Genomic DNA, 13,667 nt, shown 5'->3' with positions numbered 1-13,667 from the left:
CCATGGTCTTACTTCATTTTATTTATCACGAAAGAAGCAAGGATAGCCTCTTCTTGATGTACGGAACACTGGCTCCCGGAAACTGAGCAGGTGTATCCTGAAAACATATAAGTAAATGAAACAATGTGCAGCTTTAGCAAATTAAATTAGCAGGCAATAGTGATTATTTAAACCACAAAACTAAGAAAGAAATATCTACTAGAAGCTTTCATGTTTAATCCATGTACTACTGATGTTCTGCATAAGGAGCTATAATAACAGTATAAGGAGTCATGGTAAATGTGGCAAGAGCTTTGTACAAGCTGCTAGACAAAAAGTTATACAAGTGAGCTTCTATGCAGATTAAACTAGTTTCATGCTCGAATTATCTGCCCAAAAAATCCTGTAATATTTTCGTTTTATCCTTGATTAAGTGTTATTACAAACAGCATTATGCTTTAAATTATCTGATGGTCACTATGGCAATGCAAAGCTTGAACATAGCAAGTGAAAACATTGCATATGAAATTTACTACTTCCTGTCACCCTTTAATTGATTTAAGAGAAAACATTCATCTTTAAAGTAGGTGCAGCCTGCTGCTTACACATGACAGCAGTGGTGGTCAGACATGCAGCAAATGAACTAAATCAGCTTTATGCTCAACGTGACCGTCACACGAATGTGATGGGGCTCTTCCTCTCTGTGCATTCACTAAGTTCCTGCTAGAGTGAACCTTTCATACAACATATATATTTGACACTTTATAATAACAATAAGCGCTAAGTTAACCCAAGAAGTCTTGAAAAATAGTGCAGGTTTTTCTTAGTAAAGAAACAAAGGTATAAGATAGCCAGCACATAGCAAATCGCCGAGCATATATTAAAATGTGCCATCAGAAATAGCTGGTGCAGAAGTCGACCTAGGAATACATGTGTGCTATCTGGCCAGCTATGATCTTGAAGCAGCACACTTACATCTGACATGTACACTTAGAAAGGGCATACACAGGCGCCAGACTGCAACTACTGCTTTATTGCTCAAAGACCCATCTTTTATAGTGTCTCTTGTGAAGCGTACATGCCCTGATGGCAGTGAGGTGCGACAAGAGCCAGGATAAAATGCACAAAAAACACAAATAAAGATGAAATTTTTGGATTTCCACTATGAATAACCAAAGTCCAAGATAGCAGCATGCTTCTTTTGAGAATGATACTGAGGGGCAACTGATACACCTATCTTTCCATTTGTCAATTTCTATTGCTTCAAGAATTTCCCGTTTGCTGTTTGTGTTCTCTGCGCACAACTTCCGTATCTTTCAGTATGGGTTTGCAGCCACAATCCTTGCAATGAAACGCTCAGTGATCTGAATCTTTAGCCATGTAGTGATAATTGTGCTCAGTTAGCCTCGCACTCAAGGACCTGCCCGTCTGCCGAATGTATACCTTGTTACAGGACAGAGGGAGCTTATAAACCACTCTCTCTGAACAATTCACACAGGGCTTTCAGTAGTTGATTCCACAGGCACTTGTTCCTTTTTTCGCGCCATTCCCCTTTTTGCACAGGCTCGACAATCACAGAGGTGCGCAAGACACCACATCAATGCCAGCCCTGTGACCTATCTTTAGCAGATTTGGGAAATTGTGAGTACATAAGGCATGACCAGCTTGTAATGCCCTGTGACTGTGCGTGGATCCGCTCGCCTTTTCTGTCTTCTTATGTAAGCATTCTGCAACTGATCAAGAGCTTCGATGAATACCCAGAGCTCCTGAGGCAGGTTACCTGGTTTGTTAAGCTTGTTTCACATTTGTGATGGCATGTTTTTTGCAGTGTGTTAAGAAAGCAAGCGTGGACAGTCACCCTTTTCACAAGCTTTGAATGGGCCGAGTGGTAGGGAAGGACAGCTTTGTTGCTCCTTGGCTCATAAGACCAACAGATTTGATCAGAGGATACATATGCACCAAGGTCTAAAAACCTAATAAAACCGCTGATAGGTAGCTTATGTGTTAGTAACAATGACGTGAGGCATTTATAAAACACTGCATTGGTGTGTATGTTGGTATTATGAACCAAGGAGCAACAAATCTGTCCTTCCCTACCAATCGGCACATTCAAAGCTTGTGAAGAGGGCGATTGTCCACTCTTGCTTTCTTAACACACTGCAAAAATCATGCCATCACAAATGTGAAACCAGCTTCACAAACAAGGTAACCCGCCTCAGGAGCCCTAGGTATCCATCGAAGCTCTTGATACATTTCAGGTTACTAAACACAAAAAAGTGAGCGGATCCACTGCAGTCACAAGGACTGTCAAGACAACGCAGTCATACCTGATGTACACACAATTTCCCACAATCTGCAAAAGATAGGTCAAAGGGCAGGCGTTGATGTAGTGTTTACCACACCTGTGCAGTTGTCGATCCTGTGCAAAAAGGTGAATGGCACAAAAAAAAAGAACAAGTCCCTGTGCAATCAACCATCGAAAGCCCTATGTCACTTGTGCAGACGGAGTGGTTTATAGGATCTTTCTGTCCTGTAACAAGGCATACACTGGGCAGATATGCAGGTGCTTGAATATACAAGGCTAAATGAGCACATTTATCCCTGCACGGCTAAAGATACAAGTCATTTAGCCTATCATTACAAGGATTGGGGCTGCAAACCTGTCCTGAAAGATACGGAAGTTTTGCGCAGGGAACATAACAAACAAAGCAACAGAAACTGACAAATGGAAAGATAGGTCTATCGGTTGCACCTTGGTATCATTCTCTGAAAAAGCGTGCCGCTATTTAGACTTTGATTATTCAGGGTGGGAATCCAAAAATCTCACCTCTATTTGTGTTTTTTTTTGTGTTTTACTCTCGCTCTTGTCACACCTCACTGCCATCAGAGCACGTGTGCTTCTCAAGTGGCACTACAAAAGACGGGTCGTCTTTAAGCAATATTGTAAAATGTGCAGTCCAGCGCCTGTGTATGTCCTTTCTATGTGTACGCGTATGTGTCAGATGTAAGTGTGCTGCTTCAATATCATGGCTCACCAACTAGCCCATCAGTATCTTTTAAGCAGCTGTGATCAATCTATAGCTCAACCAATCATTTCTTTTATCAGGCCTCTAAAATTTGTGCATAACTTTGTGGCCATAATGTAAATAATGAAAGAAGGGAACTATTTGTTTTTCTACACCAAATATTAGGAACACTTACTATACTATATCCAGTTGCTAACAGTACAGTTTGTACAAATAGCCTTTCTTCAACTTATATGCATGTTCTGATTTCATTATTTAAGACTACATGACTATTAAAATAGCGTACACACCTATCGGTCTCCACGCATACAGTGTTGAGCGCCTCCTCTTGAACCGTCTCGCCACGTAGGCAGCTCTTCCCCCAAGCAGCGGCTTGCTGTGGAGCCCACCATCAGTAAAGACGTGGTGCAAAAGTGCCCTGACGAATTTTCCACGGCCACTGGTACAGTCACAGGCCTGGCTCAGCTGATCGAGGATGTTCTTATCAATCAGCGTCCGGCCACCAATGTCAACCTGTACACAGAAAATTAAGCGACACTTTAAAAGCTCACTTTTGATCACACAGAGCATAAAGGTGAACAATTTATCATCAAAAGGACAAGCCATAAATGACAGCAGAAGAAAAACAAATGTCTTGCAGCACCGTTGCATGGTTTGCATTGCAGAGGCATTTCTTTGACAGTTGCTTGCAGTTACTGACACTGACTCCAGCACATGTGCACGTGTGCGAACAAATATAAGTTGTTCAGAGGTGGACTTAGTAGATGCCGGCTGGTTGCCCACAGATACACAAGGTGTCGTCAGTGAGCGTGATCTCGTACACGATCCTTGGTAATTATTGCTAAATAGCATACAGCACTAGCAACTTTCCTGCAACGGCTTGCTACCTGCCACCATGCTGCCCAGATATCAATTTTAGTCATAGTCACACATCGCAAGATCAACTGCAAATCTTTAAGTGATCCATACAGATCCCTTTCGCTATGTCAAGTGATTCCAGGGACCAGAAGTTGGGAAACACTGATTTAATCTTGCTTTGTTCACGGAATCATTTGAAATGCACTATATTGCCAAAAAAGAAAGCAAAAGAAAGAAGGGAGAACAACTGGCAGCACACAATAAGCGTACCTGTGTGCAAGCAATTACTGGTTCTTCTGGCTTGCTCTCGATGTTGAGGATTTTTCGTAGCCTCTTCACTCTCTTGCCAGCTTCTGCATAATGAGAAAGCAATACAACCGCTGAATAAAAGTAATATGTACTTCAACCATTTCAGCGATAAAGCACCAAATGCTACTTCCTTATGCAGCAAAATATCTCGCACTTAATAATGAATTTTGCGACCCTTCGGTTTTTGTGCATCAGTCACTGAAGCGTGATTTGGCGAGCCTGGCATTTAACATGAGTCGGATGCATGACACTTCGTGATAGTCGAGTGAAGCCGAGAAGTCTTCCATTAAAGTGTTGCAGGTCTTCACACATGCTGCACAGATAGTTTTGAATTCAAGAATAGGCATGTTTATCCACAAAATTATTAAAAAAATTAATGGGTATTTCTTTCAAGCAGCAAAAGGGAACAAATCAGTATGATCAATACATCTAAGTTTTTTTAAATATGCTTCAGTATTCAATATTCCTCATAAATTCTAGTACGGACTGAATACTACCAGACCCATACACTGCTGCAGTGTGCTTTTTTTGTCCCGAGTCATGGAGTTCCATACATAAACTGGCTAGAGGGCCTCGACACCTATACTTCCATAAATATTACAGGGCGTGTACACAGGAACGTTCGATGTGGAAGGGCATGTTCAACTGGTTCTTGTTATGTTAGCACTGTTTATTCGGTGTGGCAAAGTACATACGAACATGCAGGGAAGGGCCTTAAAGATCCTTTTTTATATTCACAGAAACCATTAAACAGATGGTGTAAGATTGTTGCCTGCTGTTGATGTGTCACGCAAGTTTGCACTAGTATCAGACACAATGTGCCCTGCACTCTTCTCCAGATGCTGTGGATGCCACTATTTAAAGTATTTTATAAATGCAGTATTACATATCAGCTACACAGTGAAATGCCATCAATAACAAAAAATGTATATAAGTGCTTGATGCTTATGTAACCAAGTGTTTCTTGCTACCAGCTACTGTGTTAGCAATGTATTTTATTTATGTGACTGAATGAATTAGATGAATATTTTTATTGTTCACTGCATATGTTTTAGGTATACTGAAATAGCAAGAACCGAATTCTTTTACCAACAGTTTTTCACAGGGCGGTTAAGAGAAAAACATTTCAAAAGAAAGTGCCTGATATTACATCTTTATGACAAGGCACTTTTCTGTGCGAACATAAAAGTAGGAATTTGGGTCAGTCCTCTGAAGGGAAAAATAACCCAGATTTGGTCTAAAGGTTGCATCTTTTCTCTCGTATTCAGAGGCTTGCATGCTTTCATAACCTTTTTTCTTTCTTTTTAGCAAGAAGGCATATATTCATAGTAACGCCGGATTAACAAGTCTTAATACACTACAGGTTTGAGTAAAATCTTGTTCTTTAAGATATCCAGAGCACACAAATAATTTCACAGAAATAATTTTGCAACATGAAAAAGATACCCAGGGCTGAGAGAGAAACTGGTGGCGTCAATCACATGCGCTTTAGGCATTTTTTTTTCTACTTTTTTACAACACGGCAGCATTCGATTCGCGAACGATCAACCAGCCTGTTTTATAGGACGATCCGCGTTTATTAGACATGACACGATATCGGCCACGACATTTCTGCATGATTATTTGATGACAATACAAGGAAAAGACGGTCCGCCAATTCGATTTTCATATAAACGGCTGTGCATGGGTCCTGCTGCAACGGTAATACTTAAAACAGGGTCAAGCAAGTTAAACATTCAAATTCTGTGATTTTACTATCCAAAGCCACGATCTCACTACAAGGTACGCCGCAGTGTATAACTGAATTAAATTTGACCACGACCCCGATCTTTAACAAGCACCCATATCCAAGCACGAGCGTTTTTTGCATTTCGCCCCATCGAAATCCGGCTGCCGCAGCCGGAGTTGCACCTGCGGCCTCAAGGCCAGTGGTGCAACACTAAGCTACCGCAAAGGGTGGGGACGAGCATGACAACACAGGAACAGGCGCCCTTGTTTTAAGTGGTTTCGTGCATTTCAGTTCGCGATAAACTTGGCTACCGTGTAGCACAGACGAATAGGCCAGGCTGCTAAATACACAGCTTAAACAGACATGACCCCACCTTGGCGCTTGATGGACCGAATGAGCATGCAACACGCTACACATGCACCCGGGACCGGCCCAGCACGAAATGTTTTGAAACACCGACGCCGTGCACCACGCGTGAATCAGACATACAGCTCGGAGTGGTTGACTCACACAGCACGAGCGCCACAGGCGCAAGTCTGCCCGACGTACACCCAGAGACAAAAAAAGCGCCCCGCGACTTCTACGACACCAGTCAGAACGTTGCCGATCAGTTATACAGACAAGAAACGTGCTTACCGTCGGGTCAGCCGGCGCTCCATTCTTCATGCACGCTTCCACGCAGGCCAGTCGGTGGCATACCTCCGCGTCAGCCAGTGGACGGACGGGCACATTCAGCTTTTCGTCTCCCAACGCTCTTGGCAAAAATGTCTCTTGTCGCGCAACAGCAGATCACAACGCACACGCATGCTTACAGCTCACGACGCACACAACGCGCACACGGTGACCACGCAAAAAAGCGAAATGGCGACGAAAACAAATGCCAAACAACCAAACACGCAAAAAAAAGAAACAAATTTCAATGTTGCTTGTTAACTTTTGTACATTTCGCTAAGTTTGGTAAAAAACTTTCAAAAATATTTCGTTCGGGAAGAACTCCTATAATTTTTTTGCAAAGCTGTCAGTTATACACAAAGTGTAATAAAATAAATTATGTTGCTGCGCAAATCGCAATTATCTGCGTTGAAACAATGATTCAGTATCGATGGCAATGTTGAAGCATAGCCTCCGAGATTTCCTCCGTGACGACACATCGTCTCGATCTCGAAGGCAACAAATCCATCAAGTTGTCACGAAGCGAGTAGTCGAAAATGGTGGCGATTCACCACTGGTTTGGCTCATTCCCTAAGTGCTCGTTGTTGCAGCCGCGCGAATGCAGTGGCAAAGCTGTGTTGCTTAACCAATGCGCTGAAGGTTACCTTACGCGGCAACGATGGCGCGAGAAGAAGTGAACGGCATCAATCGACAAATGTTTTCTTCTGACGACGGGCAGGTCGCGCTTGCTGATGCGAACATGAGTCTGTATGAGTCGCGTCTCGGTCGCTATATATAGATGTAAAACCTGAATAAATCAAGCAGACTAAGGGACTATTTGTCTCCGCCCTGTTTCAAAGGTTTTTGGTGCCGATCATCATCATCATCAACGTAGTTGGTCGCGTGACCTCTGCCAATCGGCGTGTGGGCGCGCTTACACTGAATTTTGTTGCATATTTTGCCGTAATGTAATAGTGTAAATTTACGCGAGGTCGCCTTTCCGCAGGCTCTGTATTGTTGTGGTAGCTTGTGATGCCACGTAGTATAAATTTTGGTAAGGTCCAGTAGGATCCGTACATCGACGTACCGATAGGCTCGAAACAAAAGTTCAAGAACCGGTTACCTCTCAGTATTCTGGATGCTTCTGCATGCATTGAGGAAGACATGAAGCTACGCCGACGACAAAGGCGCTCTTTGTCCAGCCAGTTTCGATTTCAAGGAGCCTGCCAAGGGGAACTAATTGTTCGCGAAGCTCCCACATGAAATCCACTATTCAAAATTTGATCATTGGGATAGGTAGTGTCGAGCACGGGCACCAAAGTACTCTTTTGCTGTAGCCACCTATTGCTGATAATTAGAAAGTTAATTAGCGTAACTTTGCTAATTACGTACGTAAGTGCGGCAATTGCTCTGTATCTAGAGGCCGCCAATCTGTGCAGTCCTATGGTAAACATAACATTACCGTGATTTATATTTTGCAAGTTTAAAAATTTGGTGCAGCGAAAAAGAAAAAGTACCCTGTACATTGCCCAGTGGGATGAACCTCTTCTTTCCTTGGCAGTACAATGTTCAAGCTTTACACTGAATCACCTACACTCAATCTTTTTCAGGTCTTCCATTGCAGTTATAGCGCACATTGCAATATCCACAATGATTAAAATAAGTTGAGCCTATCCGGAGATTGTGCATTTGGCGCTGCAGCGGCTCAATACAGCATTATTTTGCATTAATAACGCATTAGTGCATTATTTTGCAGTGGCCTTTATTCTGCACTTGAACGTACAACTGCCTGTGCAACAAATTTTTTAATAATGATTGGTTGAAGCTCTGGCCAGCTTAATAACACCATTTCATGTTGTAGCCTAAACTAAGGAACCTAAACTTTTGTTTATTGTTTCGTGTAAATTGTATGTCGCCTGTTGAACTCGGTCCAGTTGTTGGCATTACACAATAGAAATTGAACAATATTTCATCAATAAAAAAATTATTGTGTAGTTGTCAATAAAAATTTTCTTGAACTATCATGGTGCTGGCTCAATGAATGTTGTAATTTTGTGGAGTTTCTATGGAATCAATGATAGTACAACAGATCAACAATGGAAATTCAACAACCATTTTTGTAAGGGAACATTCGAGTCATGCGATGAAATTAGATAACACAAGGTTCGGCGACAACAGACACGCGGATAGAAGCGTCGATAACTTTCCAGAAACGTCGGATACATGCAGGCGCGTCCCTCGCTGTGCGATTACAGTTGTTAAGCGGCGAAACGTGGTTGCCCGATGAAGATAAGTACACGTGTCATTACCCCCCTCTTAAAAAGCATCGACCCGATGCGGCAAACAAACGAAAGTAACAAAGAAAAGCACTCGTAGCAAAGAAAACAACAAACTAAGGAAGTTCATCAGCGTCCGTAAAATGGTTTAAGGCGCACCACGTGGACCACTTCAGATCGTGCGCGGCGCCGCTGTGAGTGCGAAATGCCGTCTGGCACGACCTCATAGTCTAGTGCGCCAATACGTCGGATGACCTTGTAGGGTCCGAAATAGCGTCGCAGCAGCTTCTCACTGAGTCCTCGCCGGCGTATCGGGGTCCATACCCAAACACGGTCGCCGGCTGGTACTCGACGAAGCGTCGTCGGAGGTTGTAGTATCGGCTGTCGGTCCTCTGTTGGTCCTTGATCCGCAGGCGGGCGAGCTGTCGGGCTTCTTCGGCGCGCTGGAGATAGCTAGCGACGTCAACATTCTCTTCGTCAATGACGTGGGGTAGCATGGCGTCGAGCGTCGTCGTCGGGTTCCTGCCGTAAACCACCTTAAACGGCGTGATCTGTGTTGTTTCTTGCACCGCCGTGGTGTAAGCGAAGGTTACATACGGCAGGACCGCGTCCCACGTCTTGTGCTCAACGTCGACGTACATCGCTAGCATGTCGGCGAGGGTCTTATTCAGGCGCTCCGTGAGACCATTCGTTTGCGGATGGTAGGCAGTTGTCCTCCTGTGGCTTGTCTGGCTATATTGCAGAATGGCTTGGGTGAGCTCTGCTGTAAAAGCCGTTCCTCTGTCGGTGATGAGGACTTTTGGGGCGCCATGTCGCAGCAGGATGTTCTCGACGAAAAATTTCGCCACCTCGGCTGCGCTGCCTTTGGGTAGAGCTTTTGTTTCAGCGAAGCGGGTGAGATAGTCCGTCGCCACGACGATCCACTTATTCCCGGATGTTGACGTCGGAAACGGCCCCAACAAATCCATCCCAATCTGCTCGAATGGTCGACGAGGAGGTTCGATCGGTTGTAGTAACCCTGCTGGCCTTGTCGGTGGTGTCTTGCGTCGTTGACAGTCTCGACATGTCTTGACGTAACGGGCGACGTCGGCGGTCAGACGCGGCCAGTAATACCTTTCCTGTATTCTCGACAGCGTCCGGGAGAATCCAAGGTGCCCAGCGGTTGGATCGTCGTGTAGGGCGTTCAGTATTTCTGGACGCAGCGCTGACGGTACAGCAAGAAGGTAGCTGGCGTGGACTGGTGAGAAGTTCTTCTTGACGAGCAGGTTGTTTTGTAGCGTGAATGACGACAACCCGCTCTTAAATGCCCTAGGGACAACGTCGGTGTTCCCTTCCAAATACTCGACGAGACCTTTTAGCTCCGGGTCTGCTCGTTGCTGTTCAGTGAAGTCTTCCGCGCTTATTATCCCAAGGAAGGCGTCGTCGTCCTCGTCGTCTTGCGGCGGGGGATCGATGGGGGCGCGCGATAAACAGTCGGCGTCGGAGTGTTTTCTTCCGGACTTGTATACTACCGTGACGTCATATTCTTGTAGTCTGAGGCTCCACCGCGCCAGCCGTCCTGAAGGGTCCTTTAAGTTAGCTAGCCAACACAATGCATGATGGTCACTGACGACTTTGAATGGCCTGCCATAGAGGTAAGGGCGGAATTTAGCTATAGCCCAAATGATGGCGAGGCATTCCTTTTCAGTCGTAGAATAGTTGCTTTGCGCTCTTGACAGCGAGCGGCTAGCATACGATATCACCCTTTCAAGTCCTTCTTTCCTCTGGACTAGGACGGCACCGAGGCCTAGGCTACTGGCGTCAGTGTGGATTTCGGTATCGGCGTCCTCGTCGAAGTGTGCAAGTACCGGCGGCGACTGCATGCGTCGTTTGAGTTCTTGAAATGCCTTGGCCTGCGGCGTTTCCCACTTGAACGCGACATCACATTTGGTTAGATGTGTTAGCGGCTCCGCGATGCGTGAGAAGTCCTTGACAAAGCGCCTATAGTAGGCACACATGCCAAGGAATCTGCGCACTGCCTTCTTGTCGGTTGGCTGCGGGAACATTGCGATGGCAGCGGTCTTCTGTGGGTCGGGGCGTACTGCTGATTTGCTGATCACGTGGCCTAGGAACAAAAGCTCATCGTAAGCGAAGCGGCACTTTTCCGGCTTCAGAGTGAGCCCTGATGACTTGATGGCTTCTAACACGGTCGCAAGCCGCCTAAAGTGATCGTCAAAATTTCCGGCGAAGACAACGACGTCATCCAGGTAAACAAGGCACGTCTGCCACTTCAGTCCGGCTAACACCGTGTCCATGACGCGCTGAAACGTTGCAGGCGCCGAGCACAGTCCGAATGGCATGAACTTGAACTCGTAGATGCCATCTGGCGTGATGAAGGTAGTCTTTTCACGATCTCTCTCGTCGACTTCTATTTGCCAGTAGCCAGACTTGAGGTCCATCGATGAGAAGTATTTAGCGTTGCAGAGCCGATCCAATGCGTCGTCTATCCGTGGAAGGGGGTACACATCCTTCTTCGTGATCTTGTTCAGTCGACGATAGTCGACGCAGAAGCGTAGGGTTCCGTCCTTTTTCTTTACCAGGACTACAGGAGAGGCCCACGGGCTTTTCGACGGCTGGATGATGTCGTCACGCAGCATTTCGTCGACTTGTTGCCTAATAGCTTCACGTTCTCGCGTCGAAACTCGGTAAGGGCTCTGGCGGAGTGGTCGAGCGCTCTCTTCAGTTATTATGCGATGCTTTGCAACGGGTGTTTGTCGAATCCTCGATGACGTCGAAAAGCAGTCTTTGTATCGTCGGAGAAGACTTCTGATCTGTTGCTGCATACTCATAGGAAGACTTGGATTCACGTCGAAGTCTGGTTCGGGGACAATGCTCATCGGGGTAGATGCGGCTGAATCCGAGAGGACAAAGACATTGCTGGTTTCCACAATTTCCTCGATGTATGCGATTGTCGTGCACTTGTTGATGTGCTTGAACTCTTGGCTGAAGTTGGTGAGCATAACTTCCACCTGCCCTCCATGGAGTCGAGCGACCCCTCTTGCGACGCCAATTTCACGGTCGAGCAGTAGATGTTGGTCGCCCTCGATGACGCCTTCTATGTCAGCGGGTGTTTCAGTGCCGACGGAAATAATAATGCTGGCGCGCGGCGGGATGCTCACTTGATCTTCGAGCACACTCAAGGCGTGGTGACTACGAGGGCTCTCCGGCGGTATCGCTTGATCTTGTGACAGCGTTATCGACTTCGACTTCAGGTTGATGATTGTGCCGTGTTGATTCAGGAAGTCCATGCCGAGAATGACGTCTCGTGAACACTGTTGGAGGACAACGAAGGTGGCAGGGTAAGTCCGGTCATGAACGGTAATTCTTGCCGTGCAGATCCCGGTCGGCGTAATCAGGTGTCCTCCAGCGGTGCGTATTTGAGGGCCTTCCCATGCAGTCTTAACTTTCCTCAACTGGGCGGCGATGGATCCACTCATGACGCAGTAATCGGCTCCTGTGTCTACTAAGGCGGTGACTGCGTGGCCGTCGAGAAGCACGTCGAGGTCGGTGGTTCTTTGTCTTGCGTTACAGTTAGGTCTCGGCGTCGGATCACGGCTGCGTCGTGTTGAACTGAAGCTGGAACGTCGCGTCGTAAAGTCGTCTTTCGTCGGTGTAGTCTTGGCTTCCTGACTTCGTCGGGACGGCGGCGTGTCATCATTAGGTCGTCGAGATGGTTTCTTCGTCGTCTTCGTCGGCGGCGGAGGATCTTCGTCAGCTCGACGAACAGCAACCGCACCTCCATCGGTTGCTGCTTTTAGTTTTCCGGATACGGGCTCGCTGACCGGCCCCGGGCTGGGCCAGTGTATGGTCGGCGCTGCGGTGACAGGTAGCGGCCTGGTGATGGCGAACGCGACGGTCGTCGAGAGCTCCACTGAGTAGCGGCGAGGTAGTCGGCGATATCGCGAGGGCGTTCACCTCGCTGCGGGCGCGGAGCATTGACGGCGAAACCTCGCAGTCCCATCTCCCGGTATGGGCATCGGCGATACACTTGGCCGGCTTCTCCGCAGTGATAGCAGAGCGGACGGTGGTCGGGGGCTCGCCAAATGTCCGTCTTCCTCGCGCAGGTGCGCTGGGCGACGGGTGGGCGTGCTGGCGGCTGCGGCGGCGGACGACGGAATTGCGTCGTTGCAGGACCCTGGCGTGGTCGCGGAGGGGGACCTTGACGGCGTGCGACGGCGGCGTAGGTCATCGCTTCTGGCTGGGGCTGCAGTAATTGAGGTTGCACCTCTGGAACCCCAAGCGATCACTGAACCTCATCTTTCACGATGTCAGCGATCGAAGCTACTTGAGGCTGCGACGAAGGCAGGACCTTGCGCAGTTCTTCGCGCACAATGGCCCTGATGGTCTCTTGAAGGTCGTCCGAACCTAGTCCTTGGATGGCATACTGCGGCGTGTGCCCCTGGCGGTTATATTGCCGGGTGCGCATCTCCAGAGTTTTCTCGATCGTCGATGCCTCTGCAGGAAACTCAGCCACAGTCTTCGGTGGGTTACGAATAAGTCCGGCGAAAAGGTCTTGCTTGACGCCGCGCATCAGGAAGCGAACTTTTTCTCCTCCGACATTTCCGGGCCGGCGTACCGGAAAAGACGGGCCATCTCCTCCGTGAAGATTGCGATCGTCTCGTTTGGCAGCTGCACTCTAGTTTCTAGTAGAGCTTGGGCTCGCTCTTTTCGCACGACGTTTGTAAACGTGTGCAAGAAGCCGCTTCGGAAAAGGTCCCACGTCGTTAAGGTGGCTTCCCGATTCTCGAACCACGTCCTGGCGGCGTCTTCCAATGCGAAATAGACATGCCGCAGCTTGTC

General features: G+C 47.1%; 1 long non-coding RNA gene across 1 annotated transcript; it reads right to left on the bottom strand.

The window, feature by feature from the left end:
• LOC139051275 (uncharacterized) lies at positions 1–6,783 on the bottom strand. Its single transcript, XR_011509301.1, has 4 exons — positions 6,538–6,783; positions 4,134–4,216; positions 3,296–3,518; positions 1–97 (listed from the first exon to the last, which is right to left on the bottom strand). It is a non-coding gene; the product is annotated as an uncharacterized lncRNA (long non-coding RNA).
• Between the last annotated feature and the right edge of the window lie 6,884 nt (positions 6,784–13,667).

The sequence above is a fragment of the Dermacentor albipictus genome, unplaced genomic scaffold (assembly GCF_038994185.2).
Source record: "Dermacentor albipictus isolate Rhodes 1998 colony unplaced genomic scaffold, USDA_Dalb.pri_finalv2 scaffold_11, whole genome shotgun sequence".
Lineage (NCBI taxonomy): Eukaryota > Metazoa > Arthropoda > Arachnida > Ixodida > Ixodidae > Dermacentor > Dermacentor albipictus.
This window is presented reverse-complemented; position numbering and strand designations above follow the sequence as displayed.